We start from the raw sequence: 22,188 nt of genomic DNA on the forward strand, positions 1-22,188 counted from the left end.
CCTTGCGATGTTTTCTTTCACCGCTGAGCACGTGATAATTATTTATTATCCAAACATGAATTTGAAAACAAATTCGATAATCATTGGTTTAGGCCTGTGCTGGATTTGAAGCTGCGACGTCATAGTGAGAGGCAAGCGTTCTACCAACTGGGGTACCACGGGTCCATCTGTTCTAACTTATGGCATTAACTATTTGGCCGAACCAATGGGGAGCGCTGAGGGCTCTCACCCGCACTCGGTACAAAATTACCCATTACCCAGTAGGGTGCGAAGCGCTCAGGGCATCGCCTAAGAAATTGATTATATTTGAATAAATTATCTACTCTAATAGGCCTATAAGCGCTGAAATCATCGACCATGCCGGCGGAGTAACTTGAACATGATAGAAAAAGGAAAAGTGTGATAAGAGAGAGATTTAGTGTAAAATATGATGTAGGGCAAAGCGAAGGAAGGAAGAACACCGATTAGGTGGGTGGACCAGGTCAAGCAGGTGGCTGGGGGGCCCTATACAAAGAGCTGTACATATGGGACAGGACCGAATCCAGTGGAGGAAGATCACATACAGGGTGTTAGCGACATCGTAACGTATCCTGAGGGGATGATTCAGACCATGATTCTGGGTTGATATCAAGTGGAATTTTTCATTAACCCTAAACACAAAAATTTTTCGACAGGAAAATCCACTTGATATCAACTCAGAATCATGGTCTGAATCATCCCTCAAATTTTCGTTACGATGTCATTTACACCTTGTATAGTCACGAGCCTTAGCAGTGAGGGAACGTCGAGAAAGAGAAAGAAGATGATGTAGTGACTAAGATTGAGAAGGGAACGTTAAGATGGTTGGACACGTGTAGCGCATGTAGGATAATAGGATTACGAAGGCGTGTAGGAGGAAGACATATTGACCAAATTAGAGATGTCCTTAAAAAAGGTTTAGTACGATCTACTTTGACCCGGCGTGCGTGTATAAAACGATTGAAGGAATGTTAAATCTCAGAGCGCCGGGATAGAATATTAAGTAAGTATATAAGTATTTTTACCATTGGAGCTGTGGTAGCCCAGTTAGTAGAACGCTTGCCTCTCACTTTGAGGTCGCAGGTTCAAATCCAGCACAGGCCTAAACCAATGATAGTCGATTTTATTTTCGAATGGGACTTATTATTACATTTTCTTGATTAAAAACAGAAAAAGATTTTCGTTAGTTTTAGATCTCTTTATTTAGTATTAATCAGAATTTAATAATTTATCTTGAACCCAATTATCTACCTATACCTCTTGACTGTTAATTTGCCTACACCATACCAGAGGTGAACGCAAGAAGCGCCGCCATTGCAGCGAGTGACGTAACAAGTTGCTCAAGCGACTGATTGCGCCAGCGCAATACGCGATGGGAATCGTCGCATGCGCCGGTTGTACTGTACTAGAGTGGCGCGGTAGTTAACAATGATTTGATGACTTTATAAAACTCGATTTAATTTAAGTATTTATTTTTATATGGCACTGACACACAAGACAGGTTTACAGACATTTTCAATATATCATAATGTGTTAATAAGAAATATTAAGTATATTAGGGAAGTACTTATTATGTTTAAAATTAGGTACATCTAAATATCTAAGCAAATGTCATAAATTATACACAAATCATATGAGTTTAGCGATGGGAAATTCCAATTAATATTAACTCAGAATTGTGGTCTGAATCATCCCTCAGTTTTCGTAACGATGTCACTAACACCCTGTATACTAAATTATGGTAGATACTTTGATTCATTATTATTATCTAGAAAACAACAAGTGCTGTGATTTCCCAACCGAATTAATTAATACCTACTGTATTGTTTTGATAACTAGCTTCAATTTAACCCTTTCACGGACAGAGATCATGGGTCATTGATGGTTCATAATAGGTAATATGACACCTTGGGATCGGAACGTCATTAGACGTTCTGTCCTTAAAAGTGTTAAATTGACTACGATGAATGAGTTGGATGAAAGGAAAAACATTCTTTTGTTTTATATTTTTTAAAACTTCAGTAGGCTCTGCACGGTAACCGCGCCGCGCGCGGGGCGAATTATATCGAGGCAAAGTGTAACTATGTCTCCTATTGAATAAATATATTTTTGAATTTGAATTCTAAAATGAAAAGAATCGTCTTCTTAAACTAAGACACGTTTAAAGTAATGTCGTTTTAAATGGTTAGAGTATTTGTTGTCAAATTAAGTTGATGATGATTGAAGACATCATGAGATTTTAACACGGAGTTTTTATAATTTCAGTTTATAAAGACTTTTTTCTACTCCTCTACTTTAATCTGGCATTTAAATAACCAAAAACTCTAATATAAGTACATACATAATTAAACTCTTTGAAAAAGTGTACGCTCTATGGCCTATAAAAGCATTGTTTACAAAGTGTAACTGTACTATAATGTCGCCAAAAAAGCATTGTTGTTGTTTTTTTTTTTTTGACCTGGAAACTGGCACCTTTACTTTGTTTGGTGCCATAGATATACTATAAAAAAAAAGTATACATTTGCCGCCATTTTCCCGCGCGTTGGAAAATAAATTGGAAAATTTTTGTGTTTCGTTTAAAATTACGTCGTCGTAGAAAAAGTATTGTATGCAACGTTGTATAACTAGGTCAAAAAATGCTCGTGGCGTCTCTTATTGCGATGTTCGCCAAGGCTCACATCGCAACTCACGCCACTCGCATTTTTTGACCCTTCTTATACAACTGTTGCATAAAATACTATAGTAATAAACCTAATGGTCCTGGATGCTAAGAAAACGTAATTTATTTTATCATGCTGCGTAGGCGAAATGTTACCTAGAATTCGTGACGTTGTTTTAAAGACTAATTAGATTAATAAGAAAATACTTAATAGTAATATAATTTCAAAATTTTAATGTTGACTTATAACCCAACAGAATTAAGTTGGCAGCACACGTCATACGTGCAACAATTTGAATGTGGAGGAAGCAAGAGAAGTGTGTCAGGATCTAAGCAAATGTAATTCCATCTTCTTCTATCGTATGGGTTGTGAGGTGGAATACCAACCCCATCAACCCTGGTATCAGGGTTATTATTGAGCCGCCAAAGGCCCCTGACATGGTTCGTGTAACGACTACTTACATCAGTAAGTAGTAACCGGAACCATCGCCTTAATGTGCCTGCCGAAGCACGGATTATCTTACTTTCGGAAAATCAGGAGATCAGCCTGTAATCTCAAAGTGATTTTTGTGATACCACCGAGATTTGAACCCGGATTGTGAACTCATCGCTCAAACCACTAGACAACGCAACGCAATTGCTCTAGAGCAATAAGGCCGCCCAAATTGTACTGTATTCATGTGTTATGTCTGATTGTTGAAATTTAGTTCTGCGCAATAAAGTATATTTGATTTTGACAACAGAGGCCGCTGATCTGTTCATGAAATATTTTTCCAAATGTATCTATTTCTGCAGTGTTATAAAGCCCCTGTCGATCGTACGCATAAAGCATCGTGTGAACGAAAGGATAATAACACAGTAAACATACTTAATACGTGGAACCAGTGTTGCCAACTTAGTGCATTTTCCACTAGATCTGGTGGTTTAGACATGTGATTCGGCGAGAAAATATTAGTTTTAGTGGCTAGTGGATTTTTTAGTGGATTAGAGTCCTTCCAGTTAGCGGTAAGTGACGAATTTAACCACTAACACAACTACGACGCGGCGCTAAAGAGGGGGAAAAACATCCCACCATCTAACTGCACTGATTCGGCTTTGGGTTATCTAGTGAAATTCTGGTGGTTTGAGAGACCGTTCATTTTTAGTGGTTTCTGGTGGTTTGCACGGCCGCATTTGGTGGGCTGGTAAAAATAAAGTTGGCAACACTTCGTGGAACAATAAAGCCCCACTCGCGGCATGGCGTCCGAGAACCGCAGTGTACCTATATAATTATAAAACACGTTTGTGCATTGTTTGATCAGCCGAGACATTCGAGTATGGGTTTCATCATAGTTTTACGTCATTATACGTAAATTCAGAGGCGGAGGACAGGCATTGAAGTTTACTTCTCTGGGCGAAATCCCACTCGCGGCAGACAGAGTACTACGGGGCGGAAGGCAAGAGGGAAACCACTGCCATATTTTTCCCTAAAAAGTAGCATAGCGAATGCTACACCGACAAGAGCGTGGCTCTTAAATTAGTGATGTAATCTGTTCTCTTCTTCTATCGTATGGGTTGTGAGGTGCATTACCAAACCCAACAACCCTGGTGTCAGGGTTACGACTGAGCCACCAAAGGCTGACATGGTTCATGTAACGACTACTAACATACATCGGTAGTAACCGGGACCAACAGCTTAACGTGGCTTCCGAAACACAGATCATCTTACTTTCGGACAATCAGGTGATCAGCCTGTAATGTCTTAAACAAACTAGGGATCACAAAGTGATTTTTGTGATTTGTCTTCACCGAGATTTGAACTCGCGAACCATTTGGAGCCACTTTTGACCCCCTCATAAATCAAAAACATAATGGAGACTTACGCTACAATACATTATCTTATGTTATAAGAAGATATGATTAATAGAACCTTATCGATATTTAAGATAATTTACTAACATAGTTCTTAAGTTTGTTACTAACCAAATGGATCTAGTTGTTCGATAATAAAATATATATTCTTTTTATTATTTTTTTAATTTTTTTTTTATAAGTATATGATATTTTATGCTGTTACTTATAAATAAATTTCAGGACGGACCATTGAACTTGGCACCCATTTAGATCTCACTTCTTTTGTCGTTGAAGTCAACAACCAAAGCATTTATCATAATATTGAAGTTGGCTCTCATTTTACATTTATGTTTTTGATTGGTATTAATTTACACGAGCTCATTCTACCATCCCCCTTTTATCTTCGGACTTCCAGATGTAGACTTCCAGGTTCCATCCCTTTTTGGTGGATATCCCAACTATTCGCACAAAGCGCTTCGCATCGTCCTTCATTATGCGCACTGCTAGGAAGTGGAATTCTCTGCCGTCTTCTGTATTTCCGAAAGCATATAACCCGGGTGCTTTCAAAGCCAGAGTAAACAGCTTCTGGGCGAGCGAGCTCCATCTTAGGCATCGTCAATGCCTTCGGGCAAGTCTGGGGCCAAGAACAAACCCCCCAAAAGTACAAAACAAAATATCTTAAGTGCAGAGAATCAACACGATAACCGACTGTCCCATAGTAAGAAGGATATTGTGTTTTTCAGTCAATGTAATACGGATGTTATGTCCCAGTGTGGAGACACATCATCCGGTCATAACAAAGAATTATCTATTGTTCAGAATTGTCACACAGTACAAACATTTTTCTAACTCATATCCAAAACCATTAGAGTAAAGAATAATACTTATCTAGAGATATAAATAGTTTAATGTACTTATTTCATGTAGGTAGTTCTTTTTAATTATTTATTATGTTAGGATGAACCAACCCGCTATTATTATATTTGTAAAAAAAATCCTGTACTTAAAAGTTGCCTGGAAGAAATTGCTGCATGAGCAATAGGGCTCAATAAAGTATTTTATCTATCTGAAGCCGCCCAATTGTACTGTATTCTTGTGTTATCTGACTGTGTTTTAAAATAAATTTCTATACAATAAATTCACAGCCTCCGTGGTCTAGTGGTTAGAGCGTTAGGCTCACGATCTGGAGGTCCGGCTTCGATTCCCGATGGGGACATTGTCGAAATCACTTTGTGAGACTGTCCTTTGTTTGGTAAGGACTTTTCAGGCTTGAATCACCTGATTGTCCGAAAAAGTAAGATGATTCCGTGCTTCGGACGGCACGTTAAGCCGTTGGTCCCGGCTATTAGCCGTAAAAACACCTCCACCAACCCGCATTGGAGCAGCGTGGTGGAGTATGCTCCATACCCCGTCCGGTTGATTGAGGGGAGGCCTGTGCCCAGCAGTGGGACGTATATAGGCAGTTTATGTAAATTGTGTATGTTATGTATGTATGTATGTATGCAATAAATTACTTTTTTATTATTTAACTTCGTTCAATGAGGGACTTTCTAAATCTAATCTGATCTAGCCTACAAGATCCCACTGCTGGGCAAAGGCCTCCCCTTCCTCTTTCCATTTTTCGCGGTCCTGTGCGTATTCCGGCCAGTCCCTCCGGCAAGCGTCCAAGTCGTCACGCCGCCATCTCGTTCGAGGTCTACCACGGCATTAGATGGCGCTGTACAGATTTACCTTCGTTTAACTTTCTAATTTCATGGATAACAGACATAGGCAACTTTTATCGTTGTTTTTGGGTATAAATGATGACCCTTGTTATTACACCCAGGAGAAAACATCTTCCACCCATTATTATTCTGATCAAAATAAAGATTAATTACTTACCAACATAAATCTGTATATATATATCCGATCCAAATATAAAGCAACAATTATTTTTATATATTATATGCTTCTGCCATTACTTTATATTTTTCTCTTTGTGAGTCTCCCTAAGCACGGGTTAGTGCTATAAAAACAAAAATTGTTTAAATATTATGTATGCTACATTGATAAGTAGGTATTAAAATAAACATCGAAAACAGTTGTAAGAATTGTTCAGTGGGAATTACAAGTGTACATTTACACAAATGTGTGTGTTGACTGTCAATTTATTTGTACGGTCACGAGCATTAATATGTATACACTTTGGTACCATGTCGCATTAACTTTTTTGACAAATTGAACTGTAAGTCTCACTAAATGTCAAATATGTTAGTGCGACAGAGTCCTAAAGTGGGTACATAATATTGCTCATGACTGTACTTACTACATGGTCACACTTCAGGACGCCAACAACTATTATTTTATGCTAATAATCGCGCCGATTCTGGAAAGTTCTCGATTCTTAAACTAAATTCAAATTCAAAAATATCTTTATTCAGTAGGTAACATAGTTACACTTTGAATCGTCAATTTTTACATAACGAACGTCTTATCCGCCTAAAACTACTGCAGCTTCTCACAACCTGTATAGCCGGGGAAAAGAAGCTGCAAGAAAAACCTCGGCACAGGGCCCTAGACGTTCTTTAAAAATAAAAATAAACATAAAATATTGGTATACAATTGATTAATTTAGCTGCCTAATATCAGTTCTCAGACAGTTAATCCCATGCATTCATATCTTCTAAATAATCACTAACTTCTTTTCACTAACTTCTTCACTAATTCTTTTTCTATCGTGTGAGTCGTGAGGTGGATTCGTGGAACCCTGGTGTCAGGGTTATTATTGAGCTGCCATAGGCCCCTGAAATGACTCTTATTAACGACTACGTACTTACATCAGTAAATAGTAACCGGAACCAACGGCTTAACGTGCCTGTAAGCACGGATCATATTACTTTCGGACAATCAGGTGATTAGCCTGTAAAGACCTAACCGAACTAGGGATCACAAAGTGAAGTGAATTTTAATTTACTTTGCCAGTTCCAAAACTAGCTCTATCTCTGTCTTGTACTTATTGTAAGTAAAGGACAGCATCAGTTTTAAATCGCTCAAACTTAATTAAAAAAAATAGTTCACCAGAATTAGCACCTTAACAAATATTATATTGAGATTATTGAAATATGAAATGTTTTTCTAGGCGCATTCTTGTTAAAGTGACGAATTGATTAAATACCTATCTACTCAGCCTGTATCCACCCAATCCTCTCTTATACGTCATACTTTCCGGTCCTGTGCATGTTTTATCCATTGTTTTTCAATGACGTCTCTTATCGCTATCGACCCTCTAGGGTCGATTAATCCTTTCAAATATTCTTCCTCTCAGACGACGCCCTGAGCCGAGGTTCGCGCCCAGCTGGGCACCCTCAGGCCTGTTGTCTTAAACGTTGTACCGGGTGAGCGCCTTCAGCGCTCCCCATTTGTCCGGCCAAGTAGTTAATGCTAATCTACAATAAGTCACGTCAAAAAAAAACAGTGTGCTTTTTCGTACAAATTTCATAGTAAGGCCGCGTTCAGAAACGCCCGGCACAACCGTATTTCTTTTTGACATGACTTATTGTACTTGGTCGGACAAATGGGGAGCGATGAGGGCTCTCACCCGGAAAATATTTAAAAGAGTTAATCGACCCTCGTGGGTCGATGGCGATAAGCTTTGAATGAGGGAAATCGTCGACCACGAATTGAAGTGTGTGTTGAAGTTTGTATAAGTTTAAATAAATAAAAAAAAAAAGTAGTATCTAACAACCGGGACCAACGGCTAAACGTGCCTTGAGAAGCACGGAACATCTTGCTTTCGGACAATCAGGTAATCAACCAGTAATGTCCTAACCAAAGTAGGGATCACAAAGTGATTTTTGTGATATGTTATGTCCCCACCGGGATTCGAACCCGGTGCTCCGGATCGTGAGTCCAACGCTCAAACCACTGGACCACGGAGGTCGTTCGTAGTTGGAAACTGGTCTGCTCTTACCGCTAGACATTACAACCACCAAACAACCTTGGTTGTCAGCCAATAGAGTATTAATTAAGTGACGTCATTCATCTCAGATCTTTATAATGGCTTGATTACATGAATTGTTTCTCAGTAAATCTGCTTCTCTTTAGAATTGTCTTTAGATTAAGGTGTAAGGCGTATTCATAAATGAAAATCCAAGATGGTATTAACTAATTGACCGGACTAATGGGTAGCGCTGTGGGCTCACACCCGGTACAAAAGAGGCCTGGACCCAACTGGGCAGTTGGGGTCAGGGCGTCGTCTGATTAAGGAGAAACTATGGAATTAAATCTTAACGGCCTCTGTGGTCCAGTGGTTTGAGCGTCCCGGGAGATCCCGGGTTCAAATCCCGGTGGGGACATATCACGAAAATCACTTTGTAATCCCTAGTTTGGTTAGGACATTACAGGCTGATCACCTGATTGTCCGAAAGTAAGATGATCCGCGCTTCGGAAGGTACGTTAAGCCGTTGGTCCCGGTTACTGTTTACTGATGTAAGTGAGTAATCGTTACATGAGCCATGTTAGGATCCTTTGGCGGCTCAACAATAACCCTGACACCAGATAGAAGAAGATGGAAATACATTTACTTAGATCCAGACACACTTCTCTTGCTCCACATTCATCAATCGTTTCATACACGCACGCCGGTTCAGAGTAAATCGTACTAAACCTTTTCTAAGGGCATCCCCAATTTGGTCTATATATACGTTCTTCTAGGTCTTCCTCTGCCAGCCCTCTGTCCAGTCTAACAGCTGACCGCTTTCTATTCGACCGCTGGCGTACCTAGTCCTATTTTATCCTTCATCTACGAGTCCAAAGTCCAAACCATCTTAACATTCCCTTCTCAACCTTGGTTACTATATCATCTTTTACATCACATACATACATAAACTCACGCCCGTAATCCCTAATGGGCAGAGCCACAAGTAATCAAAGACAACTTGCAGTCACTGTTGATACGAAATCCTAAGATGGATATGATGAACCTTATGGTGATAAGGGATCATCCTATCGCCCATAACATTAGTCCATCACGTTAGAGGACACAATCCCTCTGTCGGTTTTTACGACATGCCCGGGAAGACAAGCAGCTGAACGTGTTCTATATTTTTTATTTGCTCCCAGAACAGCTTAGAAGCAACACACATCACATCTCTCTTTTAAGGCACTGTTTCTTACTGAGGCCCATAGCTTCCTATAATTTCATAACAATAATCGTGGGATTTCACTTAGTAAAAGTGTTGATGATTTCTGCGGCTTGCGGTTTGATGACGCCAAATCATCAAGTCAAAAACGTTAAACCTTTTAACATGATTAGATATATTTATTAGTCGTCTCTTTCGTATCAGTCTGTATATTGTAAGTGCGAAAAAGGGAGGGAGACATGTCTCTGTACATCTCTGTCCTGCTGTCATTCTAAAAATGATTTCATGTTGGATTGAGGGCGAATAAAAAAACTCGTGGCTGGAGACTCCGTGGGGGGTTGAGTTTATGTACCCTACCTCCCCCCTCTGCCCTGCTCTGTTCTGTGTTGCCCTCTGGGTAAATTTTCACTGAACCCTGGCCTTTTTTGGTGAGCTGCGGCACCCATATAGGTATCAATGGTACCTTTATGATTTCCAACTAAATATTAATTTGTGTATATTTTAATGTTGTAAATGACATGTGTGTCGTAGGTTTTACCTAAAGATTTTTTTTTACCTATGTACCTAATTCCAATAAGAATCGGAGCACAGGCCTAAACCAATGATTTAAGATTTTTTTTATCGAATTCATGTTCGGATCATAAATGATTATCACGTTCTCAGCGGTGAAAGAAAACATCGTGAAGACACCCGCATTCCCGAGAAATGCGTTTCGGAAGTATGTGACCTAACCTCTATTAGGCTGGTTCTCCCTCCGCGAGTTCGAAAGCCAGACTGGCAGTAGCTTCTGTGAAAAACCGGACCTGTCAAATCTTCAGGTTGGGTAAACGGACCCTGTGAAAAACGCTAGGGAAATGATGAGCCAGGTAAGTAACGTGTGTATTTAAAAAGTTAACAGCCTGGCAGGTAAGTTTTTAAAATCTTGGGTTTTCCTCAAAACTTGTTATTTTTAAAAGTGAATTTTAAGTAATTAAGAGACAAGGTGACTAGTAATTAGTTATTTATTATCACAGTGGTCAGATTAATTAAACATGTTACTTAGTAAACATAATGAACATTAAATAAAAATAAGTTATTATTCGATCTGGAGGTCCGGGTTCGATTCCCGATGGGGACATTGTCGAAATCACTTTTTGAGACTGCCTTTTGTTTGGTAAGGACTTTACAGGCTTGAATCACCTAATTTTCTGAAAAAATAAGATGATTCCGTGCTTCGGAGGGCACGTTAAGCCGTTGGTCCCGGCTATTAGCCGTAAAAACACCTCCACTAACCCTCAGTGGTGCAGCGTGGTGGAGTATGCTCCATACCCCCCCTCCGGTTAATTGAGGGAAGGCCTGTGCTCAGCAGTATATAGGCTGTTTAAGTTTATGTACGTATTTATAACTAAAATACAAGAAAAATAAGATATTTTTCCGAAATCGTCTTATTCACAAAAAAAATGTAGGTACATTTAATAAGAAAACAACTTGTTTATATAAATAACTACTTGAATACAATAGGTAAGTAGGTATTAGACATAGTGATACATACATAAACTCACGCCTGCTACCCACCGGGGTAAGCAGACTAGTAACACACGTTAAGAAGATAGAGCTGTGGTCGTATGCGATTAGTAAGCGAACTCTTAAAACGGATTGGTTTTTCAAGTTTCTACATATCCTGAGTTGTGCACTCTATCAATGGTGGCTGTTGTCACATTGAGGATTTCACTTGATATGCTTGGTGACTGCCTCCGTGGTCCAGTGGTTGAGCGTTGTGCTCACGATCCGGAGGTCCCGGGTTGGGACAAATCACAAAAATCACTTTGTGATCCCTAGTTTGGTTAGGACATTACAGGCTGATCACCTGATTGTCTAAAAAGTAAAAAGATCCGTGCTTCGGAAGGCACGTTAAGCCGTTGGTCCCGGTTACTACTTACTGATGTAAGTAAGTAGTCGTTACATGAGCCATGTCAGGGGCCTTTGGCGGCTCAATAGTAACCTTGACACCAGGGTAGATGACGTTGATAATCCACCTCACGACCCACACGAGAGAAGATTGGTCTAGCCGCGCCGTGCCGCGACGGCTGGCGTGAGGGTTACTATTGAGCCACCAAAAGTGTTTAGCTTGGCTCTTGTAACGACTAGACACTTAACGTGCCCTCCGAAGCACGGATTTTTTTTGTCCTGTTGAAAAAAAATATATCAACATGTGATTTTTCAAATGCGCTCACTTTCCACTGTAACGTGACGATATGTTTATTAATTATGGTTATAAAGTAGGTACCTACCTATTTATTCATTTTTACCTAATACTTTTAAGATTTACAAGGAAAATTTGTATGTTTTTTGTAGTTTTCGCCAGTAACACGGAGCATTGAACTGAGCGGGAACTTGCTAACCTAACCTAACCTTCTAAAACTGGTTAATGATTTTTGACAAGTTCTCATTGTTCAGACATGAGCAATATAATGTACCCACTTTAGGACTCTGTCGCACTAACATATTTGACATTTAGTGAGACTTACAGTTCAATTTGTCAAAAAAGTTAATGTAACATGGTACCAAAGTGTATACATATACTAGTAAGAAAGGTGGACACCACCACCATCGTTGACCAGTCCATACACTCAATTATTTGTATTTCTCGAGTATGTTGTTTTTATTATGAATGTGTTTTGTTTGATTGTAAGTTGTGTGTTACTCCGTGTTTTAAATTATATATTTGTTTTATATTGTAACTGTGGTGTCCCTTTATAATAAACGTTTCTTTCTTTCTTTCTACAGTATTTATTTCCTCTGCAAATAACATTGTTCTTATGCTAATTTATACAGCGTTTCCGTGGCAGCTTTTAAAATGACTGTAAAGTCCAATGCGAGAGCGACAGTAGCGGCCGCACGACTGGCATTGTAGTTGAGGGTTATTAGATGGTACAGGTGGTAAATCGGCTCTCTCACTTCTGTGTCGCCTCAGAAACGCTGTTTGAATCATCTGATAAAGATGGAAAGGCCTGAGATGATGCTAATTTATAATTATTTTATAACATGAACATTATAATATTTGTAGAGGCTGGAGCCCAAACTAGGATACCCTGTGTTAAAGGTCTCCAGGCCTCCACCTCCAGGAATACGGTCATCGCTACATAGTACAAAACAAAGTCGCTTTTTCTGTCCCTATATCCCTATGTACGCTTAAATCTTTAAAACTACGCAACGAATTTTGATGCGGTTTTTTTTAATAGATAGAGTGATTCACGAGGAAGGTTTATATGTATAATAACATCCATTAAATAGTGGAAAAATACTCTTATTTTTAAGGGTTTTAATGTGATGTCGTAAATAATTTCATTTTTATTCAGCATTGCGCCCGAGCGAAGCCGGGGCGGGTCGCTAGTTAATAATAATATCAATAGAGCAATACAAATAAAGTAAATAAAAAGACTAAATAATAATTAATGTTATTTGAATTATTAACATTCGAAATAAGACGATACGGCTCACTGCCTATCACGTTGTTAGTCTAACAGAAAGCTCGATAAGGTGTTGGTACTTAGTTCATCTTGCGATGGATCTACCTCTGACTACCCCAATTGGGGTACAGCCGTGAGCTTATATATATAGCTTATATGTAGTATTAAGGTACAAAGTAGGTAGGGGATTGTATTGGGCTGGTTTTCCCTTCGCGAGTTAGAAGGTCAGACATGCAGTCGCTTTGTAAAAAACCGGACCTACCAAATATTCAGGTTAGGTAACCGGACCCTGTGGAAAACGGGACAATGCTAGTAGATGATGATGAAGATACAAGGTAGGTTACTGGTGTCTGAAAAAGGCTGAGCCTGTGTTTCAGACGAAATAATGACTAATAGAGGCAAATAAGTTAATTTAACAAATTAACAACAATCCCATGATGAAATGATTCGTTTCGACGAAAAAAGACAACTTTATTTCATTTTATATAGAAAATTGAATTCGACTTTGAAATCACTCATCGATACTTGATATCACGGGGTTTCTAGATTTGTGCCCGGTTAGGGTAATATACTCTGTCAAGCAGTCGCCGTGCGGGGAGTCGCTGTCCACGCTACAATTCGTGGGTATATACAGCGTGTTAAGTGACATCGTAACGAATACTGAGGAGGGGATGATTCAGACCGTGATTCTGAGTTAACATCAAGTGGAATTTTCCGTCGGAAAATTAATGCCAAGTTATAGTGTTATTTTTAATTATTTTCAGTTCCATACTTTTCCGACGGAAAATTCCACTTGATATCAACTCAGAATCATGGTCTGAATCATTCCCCTCAGTATTTGTTACGATGTCACTAACACCCTGTATACTTATACAGCTAGCTTTATTTAAATCCCATGTAATATGAGGCGAGCTTATTGCCATTAACCGGGCACAAATCCTGGAATTACTGGAAATCACATGATATACCATGAGGAGCTCGGTGGCGCAGCGGTTAACGCGCTTGGTCTGCGATTGTTGAAGTTAAGCAACTTTCGCAAAGGCCGGTCCTATGGTGACCACAAAAATAAAAAAGTTTTCATCTCGAGCTCCTCCGTGCTTCGGAAGGCATGTTAAGCCGTTGGTCCCGGCTGCATTAGCAGTCGTTAATAACCATCAATCCGCACTGGGCCCGCGTGATGGTTTAAGGCCCGTTCTCCCTATCCGTCCACAGGGAAGGCCCGTGCCCCAGCAGTGGGGACGTTAATGGGCTGATGATGATGACATGATATACCTACATTAGTAAGTATGTAGTCGTTACATTAGCCATGTCAAGGCGGTTCAATAGCAACAAATGAATATGAAATTATCATTATATTTACGTACGTTTTCAAATTCACAGAATTTTAACTACTAATGTCTGTGCATAATTTACCTAGCCTTCAAGCAAGGTAACACTATAATTAAACGACAGAATATGAACAGCAAAATAATATTATAAAATATAATATAAGAAATAAAGTTTACAAATGTGTTTTCTGCTCTTTTGGATACTTAAGTACGAAAACATAATTAAAATATAATTACCAAGGATATAAATATATTATGTTGTCTGAATGTGTTTTGTTTCTATAAACAATAAACTGTGAAATGAAATAATAAAATAAAAATATATTGATCGAAGTCCGTCCATTTACAATTACTTTTTGATTCAGCCTAATTCGCGGCCACCTATCACTTTGGTCTAACAGAAAATTTGATTAGGTGTGGATACTTAGTTCATCTTACGATGGATGTACCTCTAAAAATTCTTATCTTATCTAGCCTAAAGTATCCCACTGCTGGGCAAAAAATTATCGAGCTTTACGTATGCCCTTTATGAACTCAAGCGGACCACTGACCTAAAAACCGCCTTGCAGGCCTATTATGCGTATGCACATTCCTGGTTGCAGTATGCTATCATCCTTTGGGGAAATAGCACGGACACGGAAGACTTATTTCTATTGCAAAAGAAATGCATTAGAATTTTAATAAGTATAAAACAGACTGATACGTGCAGACCCTATTTCCAAAAACTAAAAATTCTTACACTAACGGGTATATACATTTTAGAAATTTCAAAATTTGTCCGGCAAAACGAACACTTATTCCATAAATCCAATAATGATCGCTTCATGCGCACGACTCGACGTACAGATAAACTAATACTTCCCAGAGTAAATATGAAGTTATACAGTAAGAATGCACATATTATGGCGATAAAAATATATAATAAGCTTCCAAAAGAAATATCGGATATTAGTAAATATAATGACTTCGTGCAAAAATTGAAAACTTACCTAATTAATAAAAAATATTATAATCTGCAGGTTTTTTTAGAATCGAAATAATTATTTTGATCCACAAATTCATTTAATTAAGTTAAAATGCTCTTTGTTATCATGTCTGATGCTGTTGTTGTATTTTATATTGTATTATTGAGTTACTTCTATTTTTATTTCTATTATTTTTTTTTTGATATATCAAAGAAAGAAAATTTGCAGTGCCCCGACGGGGTGTCATGTTGTAAGTGCTAAATAATTATTTTAAGAACCTTTGTACACATGATTGCACCAATAAAGAATAAAGAATAAAGCCTCTCTCAGCATTACAACATGAATAAATTACTATTATTTATTAATGAAATGTGTTGCTGTTGCTCTAAACCGGCGAGGATGCATGAAGTCATTGATGAGGGAAGAAGAGAAAGTGGTGTGTCAGGATCGTTGGGATGCAATCCCCAATTCGAGATCCCGCGGGATAGGAAATATCAATTTCGAGAAATTTTCGAGATCTCGTCTAGTTCATAAAAAGGCTATGAAAACTGCTTGTTGTGATAGTGAGATTTTCCGGCCAAGTAGTTAATGCCATCTGCGGCAAATCTACAATAATACACGTCAAAAAAAAAGATAGTGAGGTTTTGAAAGAAAACAAAAATCTTGATTCTTCAATATTTCTAACTAAATATATAAGTTTTCTTTGGAAATCAGCACAATCAAAACAAAAAGTATAACTCAAGGACTCAAGATTCGCCCAATCGCGAATGACATCTCATCATAATATGCTTCGGGATTGAGAGAGTTAAACGAGATCCTAGTAGGAATTCCGTAGTCCCTGCCTACCCCAACGGGAAATAGGCGTGATATTGTATGTATAATATCATCATCAGCCCATTAAGCAGCCCCACTGCTGGCGCACGGGCCTTTCCTATGGATGGATAGGGAGATCGGGCCTTAAACCATCACGCGGGCCCAGAGCGGATTGATGGTTATTAACGACTGCTAATGCAGCCGGGACCAACGGCTTAACGTGCCTTCCGAAGCACGGAGGAGCTCGAGATGAATTTTTTTTTTGTGATCACCTATCCTTTGACCGGCCTTTGCGAAAGTTGCTTAACTTCAACAATCGCAGACCGAGCGCGTTTACCGCGACGCCATTTATGATATATGTACCTACTTATAGGGCCAGGCTTTTTATCATTTAAATAATCAAAACAAAATAAAAGTACTAAATTATGGCTTCGCCGAAGGACGGTCTGGGATGTCAAAGATCTTTTCCTTGTATTTACCAAAGTCAAATGTCAAAGTCATGATGTTTATACATGCATATGCATACCTCACGCCCGCGATTCTCTTCTGGGTAGGCAGAGCTACACGTCTTCAGGGAATAGTAAGTATTCTTAGTTAATTATATCACCCCTATTTGACATTGCGGTAGGCAAAGGCCGCGGAATTCCACTTGCTTGGTGGCTTGCCACCTTCCTTCTTTTTCTTCCTCCTTTTCTTCTTTTATGGCCGTTTTGATTGTGAGATTAATGACCGACCTCATCAGCCCTGGTGTCAAAAGTATACAATTCTTCTTCTATCGTGTGGGTTGTGAGGTGGAGTACCAACCTCATCAACCCTGGTGTCAGGGTTACTATTGAGCCGCCAAAGGCCCCTGACATAGCTCATGTAACGACTACTTACTTACATCAGTAAGTAGTAACCGGGACCAACGGCTTAACGTGCCTTCCGAAGCACGGATCATCTTACTTTCGGGCAATCAGGTGATCAGCCTGTAATGTCCTAGGCAAATTACCACAAGGTAATTTTTGTGATATGCCCCCACCGGGAATCGAATCCACGACATCCGGATCGTGAGCCCAACGCTCAACCACTGGACCACGCAGGTGGTAGAGGAGGTCGAAGTATAGATTTGAAAATAATATAAGACACAAAAAAAAACATGGATTTTCGAGGGGAAATTCCACTTGATATTAACTTACAATCATGGTCTGAATTATCCCCCTCAGTATTCTTTAGTGACACTAACACCTGTATAGACGGTATTATCAATTACATACAACACCACTAATTAAGTAAGTATACACACATGTTAATTATTCTCACGACCTCAGTGATATTATCTGCGAAAAAAAACCTTTGTTTCTTCTCAGTCACACTTTGTATAGGCTTAAAAGGCGCAGGCGCAAGTCTATGTTATGCAATTTAAGAATATTGGTGCCGATTCCTGTAGACAACATCTAATTTTATTTTAAGTTATACTTGTCATTTTCTTATCCGCCGAAAACGCAAGAGACGGGTAATATACGTAAAAATAACTGTTATACATCTGTACGTGTTATTACTAGAGACTCTTTCCTGCAGACAAACTGTCTAAACAGTTTTGCAGGGCATTGATAAATTGTATATTTAGTCATCATCAGCCCATTAACGTCCCCACTGCTGGGGCACGGGCCTTCCCTATGGATGGATAGGGAGATCGGGCCTTAAACCATCACGCGGGCCCAGTGCGGATTGATGGTTATTAACGACTGGTAATGCAGCCGGGACCAACGGCTTAACGTGCCACCGAAGCACGGAGGAGGCCGAGATGAAAACTTTTTTTTTGTGGTCACCCATCAAATGTCAAAGTTGCTTAACTTCAACAATCGCAGACCGAGCGCGTTTACCGCTGCGCCACCGAGCTCCTCGACAAACTGTCTAAACAGTTTTGCAGGGCATTGATAAATTGTATATTTAGTATAAAGATTTAATAAAAAAATAAATAAATCGACAGGCATAAAATTTATGGAACACACGTCAATTTTAGGCACGAATAAAACCCTCCCATATTTTTATATTGGCCAATAACCCGACAGAATTAAAATATACTTAGTATTTTACTATACTACGTTACTTCTCATCATGGTATTCGTATGTCTAAATATTATGAAGATGTTAAATAGTTTATAAATTACCAATCCGCGAAACTGTATAACTGACTCAGTATTGTAACAATAAAATAACAGTGAATTTTAATGTTTATAAACCATCCATGTTGACAGCCTCCGTGGTCTAGTGGTTAGAGTGTTAGGCTCACGATCTGGAGGTCCGGGTTCGATTCCCAATGGGGACATTGTCAAAATCACTTTGTGAGACTGTCCTTTGTTTGTTAAGGACTTTTCAGGCTTGAATCACCTGATTCCGAAAAAGTAAGATGTTGGTCCCGGCTATTAGCCGTAAAAACACCTCCACCAACCCGCATTGGAGCAGCGTGGTGGAGTATGCTCCGTACCCCCTCCGGTTGATTGAGGGGAGGCCTGTGCCCAGCAGTGGGACGTATATAGGCAGTTTATGCTATATTATATAAACCATCAGCTACAACCCTCGGATAGACACTGACGATAAGTATATCCACTCTTCTTCTGTCGTGTGGGTTGTGAGGTGGATTACCAACCCCATCAACCCTAGTATCAGGGTTACTATTGACGAAAACCATGTTAAGTATAGGTAGGTTCCTACATACCAACAGGCTGTTTATTTTTTTAATTAACATCATGTAAGTAGGTAATTCTATTGGGTAAGACACGACCTGAAAGGGATTTTATAAACAGAAGACCGAACAAACGATTTTTAAATAAAAACCTTAACCATTCATCTTTTTTTTAAAAGACAAAGTCCAACAACAACTGGAATGGAACAAACAAAACAAAACAATTATTAAAAATCAAACTTACACTTCAAAAATCCTTTGAGAAACACCTCAGGTATTATCACTTCACGTTATTAAATCACTATTATATTTCCACTAATAATAATATTGTTTTTCTTTTATTATTTAATAAAAAGCACGCACTATAACTCGCGCGAAGTTGCGAAAGCCCGCTTGACACGTGCGTCCCCTTTCAATGTTCAATTGATACTGACGTCCGTTCGAAATTCGAACTCGAAGACTGGCGCAAACGCATCAATTAAAGTGATTTCGCAGTAGATGGTATAATCACCACATAATACAACCATACATACTCATGCCCGTAATCCCTAACGGGGTGGATAGGGGCACAAGTAATCAGAATATAACATGCAGCCATTTTGATACGAAGTCCCAAGACGGAGTGATCTTCTTGACTCGTGTGAGTTATGAGATTAATGACTGACCTCTCCAACCCTGGAGTCAGGGGGTCGATACCCATATGATACGGCCCGCGTGGTCCAGTGGCTGAGCGGTGTGCTCACGATCCTGAGGTCCCGGGTTCGAATCCCGGTGGAGACAAATCACTTTGTGGTCCCTAGTTTGGTGAGGACACTACTGGCTGATCTCCAGATTGCCGAAAGTAAGATGATCCGTGCTTCGGAAGGCACGCTAAGCCGTTGCGCGTGCGTTTGCGCGTTTTACCTGATGGTAAGCGACAATGTGGTCTAAGGTGGATCGTGCTTACCTAGCTAATGCCTAATCACTCTCGCCTTGAAGACTTTCCGATTATAACGAGTTGGAAAAACAGATGACGGCGGACAGTTCCAGTCCTTTGCCGTTCGCATCAAAAAGGAAGAGGCAAAACGTTTAGTGCGGATTAGTGGTATATGCGCAATATAAGGATGAAATGCCTGGCGACGTCTAGTTGTCCGTAGAATGGAGTGGAGGGGGTGGAATTAACTCGTGAAGTTCCTGCACACTCACCGAATATCCTATAAATAAAAAAAATTAAATAAAAATAATTTTATTTTTCTCCAGTATTTTACAATATCGAAGTTGTGGACCTCCCAGTAAGCAATTTAATATGCTCATGTTGGGAGTGACCACGCTGCTTCCTAGGGTTACAATATATATAAATATTTAACTTAAAAATTAAATAATATAATAGATTAGTAAATTAATTTTAGTTTTGTGCAATAAAGTATATTTGATTTGATTTGATAAAGTGAAATGAAATTTTATAATAAAAATTTATTTATTTTTAAATAAATATATGTTTGTTATATATATAAAAACACATAGACAAGCTACTCGTCTGTGTTCTAGACTTTTCATTAAAAAATATACATATAGGTAGTATGAGTAGAACTATAAAGGCTCATCAAAGTGTTGCAATACTTACTTAGTAAGTAGGTATGCTAATTCATTAAATATGCAGACAACTACGTCAGCTGGATTATTTAGAATACCGCCAACGCCATTCTTAATCCTGCTTACGAAGCGAGCGGTTTTCTGCTTGATTAGCTCGCTATTTTAACAGCCTGTCCTGACTATAGTAGGTATTCCAGGAAGATGGGAGTCTTCTCTGCCCACCTCAAGGACACGAGTTTATGTGTGATTATGATATAATACGGGCTGTTAGTGACATCGTAACGAATACTGAGGGGGATGATTCAGAACATGATTCTGAGTTAATATCAAGTGGAATTTTCCGTTGCAAAATTCATGTTTTTTTTTTAATTAATACAAACAACAAACAATTTATTTATTTTATTTTTATTACAGGTCACAATTTTCTATAATAATACAATTTGACGCATAATTAGAAACATGCGTAACTTCGTCACGTCCAACTAGGCGCGTAAGTATTCTGAATCTTACGAACCCAATTATTATTATTTATTATTTTGTTATTTTTTTTTATTCTATACTTTTGCGATGTTATATTCCACTTGATATTAACTCAGAATAATGAGCTGAATCATCCCCCTCAGTATTCGTTACGATGTCACTTACGGGGTGTAAGCACAAGTACTTACAGTAGCCGTACAGGTGCGTATGGGTGTTAATGACACCGTAACGAATACTGAGGGGGATGATTCAGACCATAATTCTGAGTTGATAACAAGTGGAATTTCCTCTCGGGAAATTCATGAAAATTTTAACGATTCTTTTAATTATTTTCAGTTGCATACTTTTGCGACGGAAAATTCCGCTTGATATTAACTCATAATTACTGTCGGAATCACCCATCAAAGTTTTCGTTACGATGTCACTAACACTCTGTACAAAATCGGGGCTTTGTTGAAGAAAATCACACATCCGAAAGTGATTTTTCTAAGCGTAGGTACTATGTCTTCACTACGTATAAGGCAATGATATGTGAAGTTGATGGTACCTGACTAAGTATAAAATTTGGCGGTAAATCCGGTTAAACCTGAACACCTACGGACGTCACCCTTGTACGGTCACGAGCATTAATTTGTATACACTTTGGTACCATGTCACATTAACTTTTTTGACAAATTGAACTGTAAGTCTCACTGAATGTCAAATATGTTAGTGCGACAGAGTCCTAAAGTGGGTACATTATATTGATCATGACTGTACCTATAAACAGCAAAAACATCTCATCAGCAGGTAGGTACTAAAAGCTAAAATTTGCACTTAAAAACTACTAAATAAGTAGATTGTTTTTAAGATGGCGTCTAACAAACAAGTAAACGATTATTTACTTTATTGCACATATACATTTACAAGGAAAAAAGCTTAACTAAAATGGACACCAATTTATTTTTCATGCGTCAAAAAGAGGACTTAAAAATTATGTAATGAATTGTAAATATTATGTAATGAATTGTATGGGCCTAGTTGTCTGAATTAAGAATTTGAATTGAATTGAAAAATGCATTTTATGCAAGTTATCTTCTTCTATCGTGTGGATTGTGAGGTGAATTATCAACCCCATCAACCTTGGTGTCAGGGTTATTACTGAGCCGCCATAGGCCCCTCATGACTTATGTAACGACTACGTACTTAAATCGGTAGTTGGGATTTATTGCTATTGCATTAAGAAATGATCAGGCGTTTTAGGTGTTGTCCGATTCATGTAATTTTTTTCATCGACCTTTCCT

The 22,188-nt window shown here is 38.8% G+C and overlaps 2 protein-coding genes across 2 annotated transcripts in view; both read right to left on the reverse strand.

Moving 5' to 3' along the window:
• The window catches only part of LOC126375439 (uncharacterized), a 119,459-nt gene extending 100,199 nt beyond the window's left edge, over positions 1–19,260 (reverse strand). The window contains exon 1 of the mRNA XM_050022355.1: positions 19,098–19,260. The gene's annotated coding sequence lies outside the window, so the exon portion shown is untranslated. The remainder of the gene's footprint in view (positions 1–19,097) is intronic.
• LOC126375478 (NEDD8 ultimate buster 1-like) overlaps positions 1–22,188 on the reverse strand; it is a 78,150-nt gene that overhangs the window by 23,806 nt on the left and 32,156 nt on the right. The window lies entirely within an intron of this gene.

Source organism: Pectinophora gossypiella, chromosome 19 (genome assembly GCF_024362695.1).
Source record: "Pectinophora gossypiella chromosome 19, ilPecGoss1.1, whole genome shotgun sequence".
Lineage (NCBI taxonomy): Eukaryota > Metazoa > Arthropoda > Insecta > Lepidoptera > Gelechiidae > Pectinophora > Pectinophora gossypiella.